Genomic DNA, 17,237 nt, shown 5'->3' on the forward strand with positions numbered 1-17,237 from the left:
TTAATGATAGAGTGGGCAGTGGCATTTCAGGATTTTACTTAGTCACTTGAAAATCACTCATACCACCTGCTGTAGTGGGAAAGAGACTGGTCTTGATGTTTTGGTGATTGTGCTCCTGTATGTGAATGTATGGACAGACCGTAGTCCACTATCTGAAATGCACACCCCACTTACAATAATCTGCCAATACTTTTTACTCCACTCTCCTGTCCTGGAGGAGTGTACAGTATGTACAGTACATCAGATGTACAAGGGGACCTGTAGTATAAAAGATGTTGTCAGCAGTCTAAGGACAAACCAAACTGTAGGTATAACATAAAGAAAACCCAATAAACAGAAATTGATCCTTTTGGACTTCTGAAAGTGGTGAAATTTGTAAAACACATTGTTTGTAACATTTGTGTTTATTTTTAGTGTAGAAATGCTGTGAAATTGTAAATGCTCTTCCAAGTGTAGTTTGCACTGTCTACTTATAACACTAATAATACTATATTGTAATTTATTTCATTTACAGTATGTGTGTTGAGTGGGTTTCAGTTGAAATACTGTAGATTTAAAGGATTAAAAAAAAGAACACACATCCCTTGATAGTTACATCCAAGAATCCTTTTCTTCAAAGGAAGAAATTGATATTTAGGCAACAGCTGATCTTGCAGAAACTGCTGGCTACACAGTAAATGGTTTTGTACCAACTCATAAATGATGAGAAACCCTCCTGTATATCAAGGCAGATATATGGTCATATTAGCATATCGATTAGCAAAGCATTTAATTCAGCTGCAAATAACAGAATATGATCATTTATAATAGTGCACCACATAGGAGAAATTGGCTTTTATGAATTCACTTGGCTAAACTAGTCAATGCTTAATACTGGCGTGTTGTATACATTTAAATTCTCATCCATACGATTGTGTTTTTACCAGTGCTTGTTGCCTTTCTGTGGAATCCAACTGAATTAACAAGGAAATGATAGTAAATTTCATAATGTAAATATATTTGTAAATTCAGATATTATGTAATGTCATTTTCAGAACCCCAGGCGTGTATACTGGCAGGGAATAACGACACCCTATGGGGTTAAAAATCTCTATGTGTATTAACCTTTTTTATGCCCCAAGGTGTATCATTACCATGTGTTAACGTACCCCCTGTTGCGCCTTAATGCTTAATTACAAGAAAACAGTCATGAGAAATCAAGCAGCACGACCAAAGTAAATAAGCATTTCTTGTAAAGCAAAATGTTAAATGCAGGATCATGCTCTAAATGGATTGGAATATGTTTTCTTCACAGTCATTTGTGTAAAAAAATTTAATTGATTGTATGTGATTATATCAAATACAGAGAACAATAATAATCTCCCATTTCTCACCCTCTCCACCAGAGTTCTTCAGGAAAAGAATGGCAGTGCTGTAAATATTTAGTTAAAATATTACATTTATGTTTGCTATAAATTAATTAGGCTATCAATGTTGACTGTAAAGTGTTTCTGATAATGTTAAAAGCATGCTCTGCACAATTCATCACATGAGGGTCACTGTGTTAACACATGTGGTCAGTTTAATATCTATTTTGTATTGGGAGGGTATTTTTCAATGTAAAAACAGCCTATTACTGTACGTGGTGTTTTGTTTAGTTGTTGTTTTAAGTCTAGATCACCTCAGTTGTGATGATGATTGGGCATGGGTAGTGAGGTGATATAACTTGTCGATTGTCAAGCCTGGTGAAAATCAAGGAAGAAAAAACAGAAAGCTACTGATTTTCTCCTCTGACATAAAGAACAATGCCATGGTGCCATCAGTATATTGAAGGTGAAGCTCAGTGAATGCACTATTGCTCACCATCTTGGTCATTCATCTGCTAACCTGGCAAGATGTTACAACTAAACACAACCCATCGATGACAGGTCATGATCTGGGCAACCACGAGTCATGGTAACATGCCAAGATCAATACGGAGGTCCAAGTGTGATGGTCTGGGCAGGAGTGTCTAATTGCTACATTACTCCACCTGTAGTGATTGATGGCAGTCTTACTGCACAGAATTACATTGATAAAGTCCTGAGAGCACTTACTGCCCTCCTGTGGGCTCAATCCTGAGGTGACAACATTCCAGCAGGACACCACAGGTCCGCATGTTGCCTGTGTCTTGCGAGATGTTAATGTGCCAGCTATCAGTGAATGCCTGACTTGCCCTACACTACTAGTTTGTGACTTTCAGAGTAGAACCCCTGCTGATCAATCCTTTTGATGCCAAATGCTAATCAGCATATTGACTAACTGTTCACTAAAATGTCAGGCAAAGAGCGTCCTTAAACTGGCTTTTGTGACTTAATTGCATTTATAATTGATTGGTTTCTTTTTATGTTCAGTATATGACTAGATTTTATAGAATGAATTTATAAGATAAGAAAAGATCACTTTATTGGCCTTATACAATTTCTTGCATTAGGAATTTGTCTTTTTGCACACCCTAGCTTGCTCTCCATGAGACACACAGACAGGGAGAGAAGCTTGGGGTCAGAGCATTGGGTCATACAGCATCCCCGGAGCAGTCAGGGTTAAGGGCCTTGCTTAGGGGCCCAACGGATTAGCATTCCTCTGCCGGCCATGGGATTTGAACTAGCAGCCTTCCAGCCACAGGCGCAGATCCTTAGCCACAGTGCCACTGCTCCGCCCTGTGACATATTAGCACATGCATATTGGGTAAGGCATCATACAGTGCATCTGCTTGACTTTCTTCTTTAAATACTGCGAGGAAATGAGCATTTCAACAGAAGGGTCCAAGTCTTGTAGTTAAAGTTTTAGGGCTTGTGCAAATTGCATGTAATGGGTGTATTACCACTCAGTAATTAGAAACGACTGATTAAGAGTTTCAGTGAAAAGGCAGTACAGGGCTGGTAAAGAGTGTCAATGGGAATTTCATTCAGATTCCCCCATTTTTTTAAACAGATGGTGTTATGGTGATTCATTGCTTCTGATTAAGTCTGCTGCAATCTGCAAACCAGCTAATAGTAGCCAGGACCAAATTGAACACTCAGGAGGATTAACCTTTGAAGACATCTTTGTTGCAGCAATAAATTTAACAGCTCCTGTTCTCTTCACTGATTATGTGCCATGGTCATCCTTTATTTTTGGACAGTTTGTCTGACCCTGTCCTAACCCCTTGAGTGTATGTGCAACCATCACGAAGTACAACAAAGTATTACTGATTAATATTCGAAACAGATCATTTCTTACGTTTTTTATATTTGTTTTCAGTTTGTCAGGTGAACATTCTAAAATAGCGTTCCGGATAATTATTAACATTACATTATGGAAAATGCTGAAAATAGGGAATTATTATTTATATTATAAAATATCATTGTTTTAATCTATTCTTCTGTTAAAATAAAGATAATTTTGACTAACTTTGGGAAAATATGCTGTTTTGGCAAAACTTGATATTTAAGCTAACATTATAGTAGAATTATGCTCTACATGTTAGATACAAAGGTAAATTTAAGTATTTCAGGTTTTTGCCAGAGGCTTTTTCATTCTACTCAATAGTAAAAAAAAACACTGTCAGGTTGTGGATTTGTAATTTTTTGATTGGCAGCGGACTCAAAATATTGATTTAATATAAGTATATTAGTATCACACTTGATCTCATTTGATCTTCCTATGAACTCATCCTTTTGAGTAAAAATCAAACTTCTATTTTTAGTGGTACTGAATCTGTATCCCATCTCTGGTATGGATAATTTTATTAATAAATCTGTCTTTTTGTATTGCATAATATCAATTTTAAACACACACACACACACACACAGCAATAAACATTTTGAGGAGCTGCAAGCTGTTCTTCCTGAGTTTCCCAGGTGCTGGCACTACCTCAGAGGATCTACAATACAAAGAAAATGCCTCATGTCAGCAATTGACAGTGTGTTTTTGTTAGCATCTGGTCTCTACTGTGGTCTTCGTCTCTTACATTGTTTTATCACTTAACCTGTGAGTCACAGGTTGATGTGTAAGGCGAGGTTTTGGTTTGTCTGATTATTCACAGAAGTGTTTTTTGCACCAGATTTGTTGTGTGTGATCTGCTGAAGGGTTTTATTCAGTTAAGCCTCATGTTTTAACACACTGATTATAGAATGGGCGTATTTTTTCCTCAGATGGTTGTCACTGCATTAATATTTAAATTGCATATTTATCCCTTATTTATTAGAATAACATCTTGATGTTTAATATTGCACCACAGGACCCATTGATACAGTAAAAATCAAGTATTACCAACCTTTAGGATATATCCATTGAATCAGTTTGAAAACTGGGCTTCCTTCTAGCACTGCCAGCAATCTCTGGTTGTTTATTCCATTGGAATGTAGTATTTCAGAATTGAATTATGGATAAGACTGTTATAATGGGGACATACTTCAACCTTTAAGTGGTTAAGACATGAACTTTACAGCTTCAGACTTCACTTGTTCATTTGGCCATGATGAAGGAGAACAGAACAGCATCTGCTTGTTCACCTCTGGGGACCCCTGAAACGTGCTGGTGGAATCCTGCTGATGTCACCCAACATGCTGGCCCATGTGTACTCGGTGTTTATCTGCTGCCACCGAGGAAGGAGACACAGTCTCTTGAGTAGCAACAGCAGAAAGCAAAACACTCGGCAACACAGGGAATTCGAGCACAGGAACAGGCAAGGGGAAGTCAGGTATCACTTCACATATATATACTGCTAATCAGATGGAAAATGAAAACTTCAGTGCCATCTCCACACAAATGTGAAACAGTATTCAATATTTAAAGTGTATCAGTTGTTTCTTATGTGGTCTTTGTTAGAAATGTTTTATTTGACAACTTCGATATCTGATTACAATTGCAGAATTATTTTGTTTTTTTATAGCACATGTACAGTTGCTCTGTATCTCCTGCTACTGCCTGGCACATTTACTGTAACATTACCTGATCTAAAAATATTATTAATAGAAACATACATTAAAAGAAGCAGTCTTTTCTTTTTATTGTAAATTCTTTTTTTCCTCTTTCATACATTTTTCTCTTTGAAGAACAGGCTTTCTTTCTTCTTTCATTACTTACTGTAGCATACACAGTACTTCTTTCTTGCATTCTCCACATTAAAATTTTTAATTTAATGTTAATCATAAATATTAGAAACATCAACAAATTTTATTCAGTTTTCAACACCTTTTAATGAGATTCAAGGAGTCTTTATAAGTTTAAAGTTCTTTTTATGAACAGGTTAAATATTTGAAACACAATTGATCATTCTTATCTAACCAAATGATTTTTATATACATCCGCGGTGTTAATTCTCATCTATTCATATTATTCTGTGTGACTGATTCTTATTTATCTGCATGACTTTTGCTACTCCTTGCTATTTATTACCTGTTTTAATGTTCTCGTGCTAAACTGAGAAGGCACATACTGTATTGTTGTTTATTATAAAGGCTGATGCTGTAAAATATGTGGAATATCATTCTATCTGCTTACCTCTTTCAAAATAAAAATAAACACCTGGAAATCTGTGGAAAAAAAAATCACTTGATAGAGTTTGTAAATGGTTCAGTGTCAGATCTCTTGCAGGATATTTGAAGTCCAGCTTCACAGTAGGGATGAAGTAAGCTATCTCCATAGCGTTTTTATAAGCCCTTTACTTAACCACTCAGGACAGGTATGGTCAGCATATTTTCTGTTCTAAGCTTATACTGTAATTCTTAAATGCTAAAGCAAAATGTTGGAGAAATACTTGATTCTGACCTTTTGGCTTCTAGAAGCTCATCTAATAAGAATGCATCATGTAAGTTGTAAGATAATAAATATTATATTGAGTGTGGTTCTCTTGTGATCAAGACAACCTTAGGCTGATTTCAGAAACATACCAGTTGCAGACTGGAATCTGTTTAGAATTGGAAAGCTGTGAATGAATATATTTATCTTCTTCTGCTTGATTTTGTGACATCAGCTGGGCAGCTGGAGTGAAAAGCATTTGAACAGTGGCAGAAAATTATAATGGAAAAGGGCAAAAATTAATGGAGAGAGAAAAGGAAATGAAGAGCCATTTGTCAGTGAATGGGAAGTGATAGATTTAAAAAAATTAAAGTCAGGAATTCATTTTAGTGAAAAAGAACAGGAGTGGTAATTCTAAAACACTTAGCCTGCACATCATATTATTTCCTGTGAGCTATTATCACTTTTTTTCATGCCTATCATGAATTATGTCACATCTGGAAGTGCTTTATAAAAATATAATATACGGTCCCTTGCATCTGTAATTGGATAGCTCTTACTGATTTGTAGTCAGTGCTTTTAAATGTATAAAGAAATTCATTTGTTGATTTTTTTCACAGCCTTGTATGTTACATAATGACCGGTTTATAAAACGTCTTGAATGTGTGCATGTATAAAGGTAAAGTTAGGTATGGAGTTTAAAACACACAGCCCAAATTTACTTTTAAAAGTTTTATTTTAAAGGCCCTAGACCAGAAAATAACAGGAAAATGTACTGTACCTTGCATGTTTTTTGGAAAGTTTCTGTAATGTCCATTTTGAGTATGAGTCCATTTATATGTATATGATTTATGTACTGTATATTCAACGGCACTAAGTAAATGTATCTACTGTATGTTTGGAATATTTTTTACTAAAACAACAGAGTCAAAAAAGACTATAAAAAATAACACTAAAATCAGAAATATGAAATAAGTCCTTTATACTAGTAAAACAGACTACTTAAAAAAAAACGTCAAGAAAGGCAACGACGCATGAATTGCTTCTTAGACCCCCTGAACCATTTGAACCTCTTTTTCACTCGTCCCCTATTTTGGTAGAGGACTGTTCGGTGTAGAAGATTTTACAGGTTATAAAATGCGAGGAAAACAGATGTGGGACAAAGCAAATATTGTACACATTGTATACTGTAGTATTAAGAAAGCTGGGATAATAAATGACTTGCGCCGAAAAGGAATATTGCAGCTTGAATATTCTGTCATAATCATGGCTGATTTCAACTCACTGTACATCCCCATTTTTCTGTCAGGATTCATAGGAGAGGATTTGATTTTAATTAAAGCTTATGCTGAGGTTAAAAACAGAAGCACCGCAACTATAAGTGATACCCCACTCAGAGCACTTATTGATTAGATAAAAGCAAATCCGCTTCCCCAACCAATTAAAATTTCAGGGGAAACACCGACTGTCATTTACAATGGGATTTCAAATCGGTGTGAGCTTCACCGCATTCAGATTGTTATTGAATGTGTTATTGTCCATTTCCAGTGATGCTTGTTCTCATTCTTGAACATATCCCCTCCTGTTATTTCTCTAGTAAAAGAGAAGCCTTATATATGATTGTGTGTAGTCAATCTTATATTGTAATATGTTTTCATATTACTGTATACAGCTTGACATGCAGAGATGAAAGGCAGAAGTACAGAAACTTACCAAGTAGAATGGACTGGCAGGCGAGAGGTCCAAACACTGGAGAAAGTTCACCAAGTCAGGCAGTCCAGGTCAAGCAAAGGAAGACTAAGCAAAGCCAGAGGGAGATCCAGAAATTGGGGTTGAGGAAAACAATGCAAAGGGTCAAAGCCCTAATGGGGTACACAAACACAAACACGGGTGGGAAACAGAGTAAGCACGGAAAAATGCAACCCCAGGTCATAGAGCAAAGGTTAAGACCCAGCACTGTAATGTCAGTGGGGTAGGAATTAATAAAAGTTCTTTCTTAATTACTGGCCAGTAGTATTGACAACCTGCCCAACCGTATTGGCATGAGAATGGGCAGTCTGGTCAATTGATTAGATGATTGAACAATATTACAATATTTCACATTTTCATATTTGATTTGTTAGAGCTTAGATTCATACAGATCATCATCGACGATACATATATACTAACTATAACTGGTTTGTCTCTTGGTTTTTGACAGAACATGACATTCTAGTGAAAAAGTCCTGCTATACTTCTGAAAGAAAGAGCACAACATACAGTATGGTACTGTATATACACATTTAGTTAGCTTTACTAAAAGTATTCAATGAAGATGTAATGTTAATGGCATTGTAATACTGTGTGAGAAATTCAGTCCATTCCATTGCAGTACTGTATTGTAACTAGCTCCTTCATTGTTGAATTAATCCTTATCTATGACACTGAAATATAGTAATTAAGAATATGGCAAAAGCAAAGTTCTGTGATGGAATGAATTAGAAATATAAAGATTGCCTTCCCCATTATTATAGCATGTCACAATGCTTATTTTTAATAGTTTGCTTTTCATTTTATCTTTAGTTCCCAGACTGAAAATTAATAAGTAGAACTTAATCCTTTTATCTGTCAAATTAAATGATTTTACAGATATAGAAGTTGATCTTTAATTTCAAATTTATATATACATTTTCATATTTAAAGGACAGATCATTATTAAACAGTTGCTGTGTTGAATCATACTCAATATGACCCAGAGTAAAATATGAGTTTTTTTAAAATACTGTAGAGGGAACAGGGTCATGTAATTTAATGCATGTAGCTATTGTTGACACCATTGTTGCTACTCTTCTTGAATTTAGTAATTTTTTGTAACCCTTGGTATTTGATATCCATTATATCGGCACACTTTGCTGAAATCAGTTTCTGTTCATTACCCTTCGTGTGTGAGATGGGTATGCAATTGTTAGTTCAAATTTAGAATTATCTACAGAAGCTTGCTTTCCCTGCTGGAAAGAGGCTTTGTTTCCCTTTGTTTAAAAAAAAAGATGTTGCTTTTCAAAGTTCTCGTAGTTTTCTACCAAAACTCCATCATAATACTCTAACATAGCAGAGAAGGCTCAAGGGTAGAAATGGCATCATATGGATTAAAATCATATGCCAGCCATTCATGACCTGTATAAAAGATCTTGTGACATACAACCCCGGCATCCTGGCCAAATTTCCCATTGGCCCTTACCAATCATGGCCTCCTAATAATCCCCATCTATGAATTGGTTCATTACTCTGCTCTCCTCCCCACTGATAGCTGGTGTGTGGTGAGCGTTCTGGCGCACTATGGCTGCCGTCGCATCATTCAGGTGGGGCTGCACATTGGTGGTTGTGTAGGGGAGTCCCCATTACCTGTAAAGCGCTTTGAGTGGAGTGTCCAGAAAAGCGCTATATAAGTGTTAGCAATTATTATTATAATTATAAATATACACATTGAACTGAATGTGTTGTACAAATCCAACAATGGGTCTGTGGTTGCCTTCTTGAATCACAGATTATTTAATTGCTGAATCACAGTTTTATCAGTAATGAGAGTAAGACGTTTTATATGGAGCTGTAAAATCCCATAAAGTGTGCTTTGAGCAAGAGACACCAGGTTGAACTACAGTAGCAGTATGGTCTAGTGTGCAGGTAACCTGCATCAAATATAAATTGGGTCATTCAGCTGCTGATTTCTTTCTTGTTGATCACCCAGCTTTACAAATGTTTAAAGAAAAAAACATCTGTCTGATAGAAAATACAAGGTTCATTTAACAGTACATTTCCTGTTAGATGACAGTCATTTTTCGGCAGCAGATATTTTATAGTTAAAGGGACCTTGATTCAGAATCCATTTTTTATCAGGTCAAGGGCCAGTAATTTCATTGCCTCTATATGTTTAAAATATTTGACTATGAATTTTTTAAAATTGTACAAACACCAGTGGTTGCATTTTTCTTGCAATGCGTCTTACTATTCATTTGTAAATTCCTGCTTTATTTGCTTGAATGCAAGCACATTTTAAACATGTTTTTTCCATTGTTGTTTTAGTTCCTCCCAGTTATGTCAATCCTTACATTTGAATCGGATTGCAGTGACATTGAATGAAAGCTCTGGATATGACTAGATCAAGATGAGAACCTAGTGGTCTTGCCTGAAGAGTCAAATAAGTGAGCTGCTATTGTTGCCAGCAGTTTGGTGACTGGTCTATGGCAAGATTGTTGGTGTCTGTATTGTACTGTACATTAGTCTCGTGCTTTATTTGACTCATTTGTCCATTTTTTATAAAGCTATAAGGAAAGTCGGGACTTAGAAGAAGGAGAAGGAGATCTCTGATTATCTGTGCACTTCGATGCTTTTCGCAACCTGTATTTTATTGAGGATCCTGCTGAATATTGTACAAGATGTTGCAGATTCTGTACAGTCTATAGAATCAATCCGTAGAGTCTTCACAGGATTGTATAGGGTCATTCTGTGTCACATCTTCCTGATTTTGGCATGAACATCATAAGCTTATTAACATGTCATTATGAAAAAAATATTTGGAGGCAACATTTCCTTTTAATGTCTTAATATAGTTTTTAGCTAGGGTCATTGATAGTAGTCATTTTTATACCTATCCAGGCTTTCTTGAAGATATTTTAACTTCTACATTTGATAAGAAGATATTAGATAGAGACAAGAAGGTGGTTCTTTTGAGTACCTCCTGCCCCAGAATGCAGCGCGGAATGAATGACCAGTTAGTGGTTCTAGTGTTAATCTGAATTTGATGTCTAATCAGATCCTGTGACGTGCTGCACCAAATGGAGAGAGGGAAGAAAGTGCCTGATTAACTGTAGAACCTGTGGAACTGTAGGCATGTTTTTGAAGAGGTTCTTTTTTTAATTGATAAAAGGAGACTTTAGGTCGTGGAAAGGATCTCGTTAACATTTTCAAAATGCTTACAGAAGGATGTGTACTCATGGAAAACAAAAAAGTTCAGTTTTCTTAAGTCAAGCCCTCTCCAAGATGAAGGGACACTTCCAGAGTTGCTTACCATGCTTCTGTAAATTATCCACAATCCTAGGAGGGATGCGTATGTTACTTTAAGATTTGGATTAAAGTAAAACTCCAAATATTATTGTGTCTCTTCATGCTTCTGATTCATGGATTCAGGATACAAAGAAGAGGTACATTTGTAAGCGTCGACTCTTACAAAACATTAATCAAAAGTCGTTTCAATAAAATGCTGAACAGTATTTTCCTGGTGAGACCCATCTCTACTATTATTCATTTCTGGGACGATTACCTCTCATGCATGAAGAGCCTGAATAAAAAAAAAAAATCCCTCTAGAACCGACTAGTGTGAGTACTGTTTTTCTAGGTGAAGGAAGTGAGTTTATATGTCTTAATTGGACTGACCATTCATTTGCTTTATGCACCCCAATTTCAAAATCTGTCATTGCTCACAAACACAGCATTCGTATTATAACCTTCAAGATGTAGTGAGAAGCCATCTGCTTCTTATCACGTTCACACTGCGTGCACCTCAGTGTCTACAGAGCAGTTAGCATCAATCGTAAGAGTGTTGCAATGACATAATTCTCACTGATAACAAGGTAAGCTCACAGATGCCTTGGCTGATGATACCCTTGCTAACCCAGGCAGTGTATGACTGTTCTACCACTTCCTTCTGAGGGACCCCAATCACCATCTGATTATGTTCTAGCCCAGATTGAATCTATTTATGTTCATATTGCTATAATAAACCTCCATTCCAGAAGTGCTCCTTTAGTTGTTGAGGCATTTGGTCACACCAGTGATCTTTAATTTTCAGCATTACTTTACTGTATTATTTTCCTTACAAATCCATGCCTTTTTCACTTTTATGAGCTTTTACACAAAACAGTAATGCTTCACTCTTCTTTTTCATTGTCATAAAAGGAACCGACACAGTTTTGTTTTGCTTATGTTCCCTTAAGGTAGCTCTAAATTAAGGTAGAGAAGCATCTTCATCTCTTCAATTGCACTTAACATGAAACCCCTTTGGCTGAATAGATGTGCTTCCATTATTTCTTATAGTTCAGTGACAAACAGTATGTATCTGCAATTGTAGATCAAGATTCAGGACAACATGTGGTAGGCTTTTTTTAAGGCTTACAATGTTTCAAGAAAAAATACTTTTTAAGAAGAGTGGAGCTGGTCTTGAGTGTGTTCAGTAGAGTACATTTATATTAACTGATTTCATAATGCTTACGATTAAAGGGTTTCACTGAAAAATGTACAACAAAATAGAATTTAAACAGCTACAACATGCAGTACTTCATTAGAATAGCCAGATTGCTTGTGAAAGTGGACTGTTACTTATCTTTTGCAGTTTGAAGTGATATTTGGATTGGAAATGGTTTGGTGAACTAAACCTGTGAAACTTTGGTGGTGGTGTAAGTGATGGGAGGTTGCTAGTTTGATGCATCAGACATTTTACTTTACGTTTTGATGCATCAGACAGATTTCAAAACATCCTTTTCCCTCAGACAATAAGACTGCTAAACAGCCAATCACGGCAGCCATCAGGAATTATCCAAACGACCACTGATTCGAATCAGTCCACTTGAAACTGATAAGGTGTACCTATGTTTTTTTTCTTTCCCTGACACCTCCTATCCCTACCATAGCTCCTTATGTTATTCATTGCATAAATCTTGTAAATTGTAAATTGTATAATTTATTGTATTCTACCCTGTAACCTTAATTATATCAACTTCTATTCATTGCCAACAACCACTCGCTTTATGGTGTATTGTTGTGCATTTGGTAAATTAACTTTGATTTATTGATTGATCTTTAATCTCCTGTCTGAATGGTATTACTGACAACTATAAATGAATAGACAGCTTATGCTACAGTATGTAAAGAATGCTACTGTATCATAAGACCGGATAATCAGATTATAATCGCTTAAATAACAAATAATTTGTCTTTCAAGTTCTGTGCCTTGCAGAGAACACAGCTTTTCATACATTGGTTGAAACCCTGTTACATTCCATTGCTTATCATGTTTGTAGAGCATTCTTTGCAAGAGCTGTCTGAGAAGTAAGCTTTCCTTCCTTGATTTTGCAAGGTGCAATCAAGGTGTGACTCACACAATTACCTTCCACAGCTGAGGCAGTTGCTGAATGCAAATCAGTTCATTACCTTTCCTTGTTCCTATTTAGAAGTTATTGTATTTTATGGTCTGTTATAAAAAGGTATAACAAACCTTTAAAGATATTTTTACTAGCATAACATGTACAGCTTATATACTTACAAATACATGAAATTCATGTTTCTTATACATGAAAGAAACACAACACTCAGGTCTATTGAAACAGTTTAAACAGTTTTCAATTAGAAGTACAGAAAATTTAAACTAAAATGCAGAATGCAGACATTACTAACATGTTAACTACTGTAGTATCAGACATTGCCTTCCTGAGCTTTAATGCAGTCCTGGTGTGCGCGCATGCCTGATTAACTTCTGGATAGCTTCTGGACAGGCTGCTGTGGTAAGTTACATCACTCTTACTGTGCCGCTACAGTCACCTGAAAAAAGAGTGTGGTCTCCTGTTGGTGGCAAGTTCTTTCCACATATGTGGAGTGAAAAATCCAACCATGTCCTATTGACTCATGCCATTGTCATCATTGTAACTATATGAACTTGCATTGAACTGATAGAAAATGATAATTACAGTATATACAGTATAGATCATATACGTATACAGTAAAAGCAGTTGGAAAATAAGATGAGATAAAACTAAGCACCTGAGAATGAGGATGAGGATGTACAACTTGAGCTTAGTTATCTCAAGTTATCTGTTAAAACAATCTAACCTTTCTGTTCTTAATTTGAAAATGTAATCAGTTACACTGTTGTGGCTTATATTTTCATTGTGCATCACTATACCCGAAGTACCTGTAAGTGTGATAAATTATTTAATGGTTTGTATTACACAGTATATTTATTTTAAAAATCTATATATTATTTTTTGTAGGGGTATGGAATATATAATATTAAATAAAATAAAAACAAAATATTTTAAAAAATGGTAAATTACTGAATTTCAATCCCAATGATATTTTCCCTAAATATTTGTTTTAGGTGTGTTTCTCCTTAAGCCTTCATAGCATTTACATGCATTTAATTAGAATCTTTGGGAGCTATGCTTTTCTGTTTAAAGGTTACTTCAATACCAGATGAAGCAAGCTATTGTGAACATTAAGTAGATTTGATAATGTATAATGATGACGTTAATTTATAATCGCAGTCTAATGAAACCTGTTTAATTGGCAGTGTCCATTGAATTTCCTTTTTTCTGCTTTATTTATGCTTGCTTTCCTGTCAGAATCCTAAAATAAAGAAACTGTGACTTTTCAGATTTACAAATAAGAGCTTGGGTGAGTGTCTTTCCCAAAAATATTTTGATTTTCATTATATTTTACTGTAGATGTTGATAGGTTTATCCATATTCTCAGGAAAAGAAATTCTGAAGTGTTTTTAAAATAATTTTGTTTTATTTACAGGCTATAGAAACATATTGATCTACTGCCTAAAGCTCACTGCTCATGTTGCTTTTTGATAGCCAACAGACAATGCCCTTTTAGAGAAGAGATGTGCATGTTATTTAGCCCACAAAATAAATGATACCATAACAGTCTGCCAAGCTAGATTAATCAAAACCAGTGTCATGCCATGCCGTTTACAGGAGAATATGAATCACTGTCTTTTAAAAAAAAACCAGTAACATTGTTTTAAAAGTTTCAGAATCATGAAATAATAAAATTAAACCACTTCAAATATGAAAATTAGAATTTGTTTTTAAATGAATGAATAGACATGTGAAGAATAGTTAACACTAGAAACAAAAAGGAATGAATGAGACTGTTACAATATTTTTTTGAAAGTGCAACAGAGTTATGGAGATCAAATTGAAGGAGTAAACCTCGATTATGTACTAGCACACAACTTAATTTGGAAAGTAAGATTAAAAATACTAGTCCAACAGAAAAAAATAGGCAAAGGAAAAAGAAAAATGAAAGTGACGATCTTAATCTTTCAATAAAATTTGCCTTTTATTGCGTTACGCCCTTCTTTTGATGATCACTTGGAATGTTCACCATAATCCCATTAACAGAACAAAATGAGAGGCATAATTCCATTAATGTTCACTTATCCACCTGTCCCAGAAATGTCATTCTTTTTTATTATGTTTTATAAATCTCTAATGGGGGAATTTCAGGAGGATGAAACTTTTAAGAAAATGCTGGTCGTTTCTGTCACTTTTTAATATTTTATCAAAATGGCAAGAATTGTAGTTTAAGATTTTCTAATTTTAAAATCATTTGGAGCACTGTCACGAAAAAGGAGGTGGAGGTGGGTAATTCCCCTTACTGTTTCCTTTCTCCAGAGGACTGTTTATGTTAAACACTCGCACCTAAAACAGCAGATCTTTGGATGGTTTGGTTTCTATCAACTTTGTGTGAAAGGCTTTTATAATTCTGAGACACAGATGACACAGATTACTAAAATGTAACCAAATGCTACAAAAACCCACAGAAAAGGAAGCATGGCATTATGAGCATAGAAAAGTGCAATGACTTTTTAAAGATTTGATTCAATTAGCAAAAAGAGAAACAGCATATGTCAATCTTTAAAGTGGTTACAAAAAGAGCAGATCGTTTCAAGTGGGTTATTTTGCATTGCAACCATCGCACTTCTGAAGTTAAGAGCCAGTCTCTTTGTGTTATAAATAAAATCACACCGCACTGTAAATGGAGAACTACAATCCTCTCGTGATTAATGACATAGCCTAAGCAGCACTTTGTGGTACTGGCATTTATGTGGCAGCTGGAAAAGGGATGATATGCCTTAATCCATTCACAGGAAGTGGCATTCTCTCTCTTCCCTTAATGTGAAAGAGAGAAGCATGCAAATCTGTCAGCCTTGGGATCACAATCAGCCAATAGATTGGACAATAAATGTATGTGAGAGCTTGTTTGCTTTGCATATGGGAAAAATTCGTGTCCACTCTCATTTGCAGGAGCAAAATGATCTCCTTAATAATAAGATTGCATTATGTTGCAAGAACCACAAGGGAAATGTCAATGTGTGTCATTTATCATAGTAAAAAAATTTGACACTGACATTATGGGACATGAGATGCCTTAATTTGTGACTATTATGTTGGCTACACCCCAGGAGTTTTTATTTGTCAATCTTGTATTCATAAATGTTAATGCTCTTGGCTGAATGCTGTCTTATTTGCTTGCTTTTCCCTTGGCTCTAGGAATTCATTTTGCATGAACATGCAATTTTAGAAACTTTTACTGGCTGTATTTTTGTTGTGTTCTTAATGTGTTGAATAATAAGTTGTAATTTGACCATGTTCAGATTTCGTAACTTAATAACTGCCATCCAGATATGTGTGATATGTCATTTATTTTACAAAGTTAATTAAACCATTTAGTGCAGAAGAGTAAGCAAAATGCTACTCCACTACTACTGTAGAGTATATAGTTTTTAGAAAGTAAAATCCCTCACTGGGATTTACATACTGTATAGTCAATAAGTGTCAAAGTTTAGAAGATGACAGTTTACTGGAGAAAGGAAAAAGGCAAAGCATGGTAAAACAGACATTTTGCATGTGTCTGTTAGCAATGTATCATTTATGTCTTAAAAGAGTAACATCTGCTCAGATGTTTTGAAGGTAAAAAGGGTCATAAGTACCAGACGTCAAGATATCTGATATGTTGACCAAGTTGACAGGTTACATTTTCTCTGCTGCATGTTTAGTTTCAGGTTCAATATTTGGTTGCTCACTCTAGCAGAATAATTATGTTTACCATATTTAAAGACTGAAGCTAAAGAAAACCAGATGATCAAAAGTGAGGCATGAGCCAAAATTTATGCACAGTATCACTTTAATGTAGATCAGTTTCATAATGTTTTGGAGAATTAAGGCTCTAGTCAGGCTTTTATGTGAAGATTTTAATATTGCACTACTGTATCTGCCTCTTCAGAGTGCTCATTTCTGCTTTGTTATTCACAGGATTTTACCTTAATATAATTAAAATAAAAGGCAACTGGCAAAAAATTCAACTGCTAGATTGAAAAACAAAGTTGAGTTCCAATATGAAATAAAAGCTGAGGTGGCGTGACCTGAATCATTTTATTAAATTAGTGAGATGTTTGGCTTGGTTTTACATTGATTTAGAGGTTACTCCTTTTAGCTTAGTTGTAATATACTAAATCGCTACAGCCAGTATTAACTTTAATTTTTTTTTTGCTTCAACAATATTTTGTAGGCTTGGACAAAAAATCTGCTCCTGATTGACATGAAGAACATTCATTTGCATTAGGGAATGTATTACTGCAGTTGGTTCTCTTCGTGGAAGTCTTGAAAGAGATTATTTTAACTCAGAATACTGCAGGATGATTCATTATTTCAGCAGGTGAACGTGTTTCTGCGTTT

General features: G+C 35.2%; 1 protein-coding gene across 5 annotated transcripts in view; it reads left to right on the forward strand.

Moving 5' to 3' along the window:
* The window catches only part of cntn5 (contactin 5), a 196,877-nt gene that overhangs the window by 21,852 nt on the left and 157,788 nt on the right, over positions 1-17,237 (forward strand). The window lies entirely within an intron of this gene.

This window comes from Lepisosteus oculatus, chromosome 5 (genome assembly GCF_040954835.1).
Source record: "Lepisosteus oculatus isolate fLepOcu1 chromosome 5, fLepOcu1.hap2, whole genome shotgun sequence".
In the NCBI taxonomy this organism is placed as follows: Eukaryota; Metazoa; Chordata; class Actinopteri; order Semionotiformes; family Lepisosteidae; genus Lepisosteus; species Lepisosteus oculatus.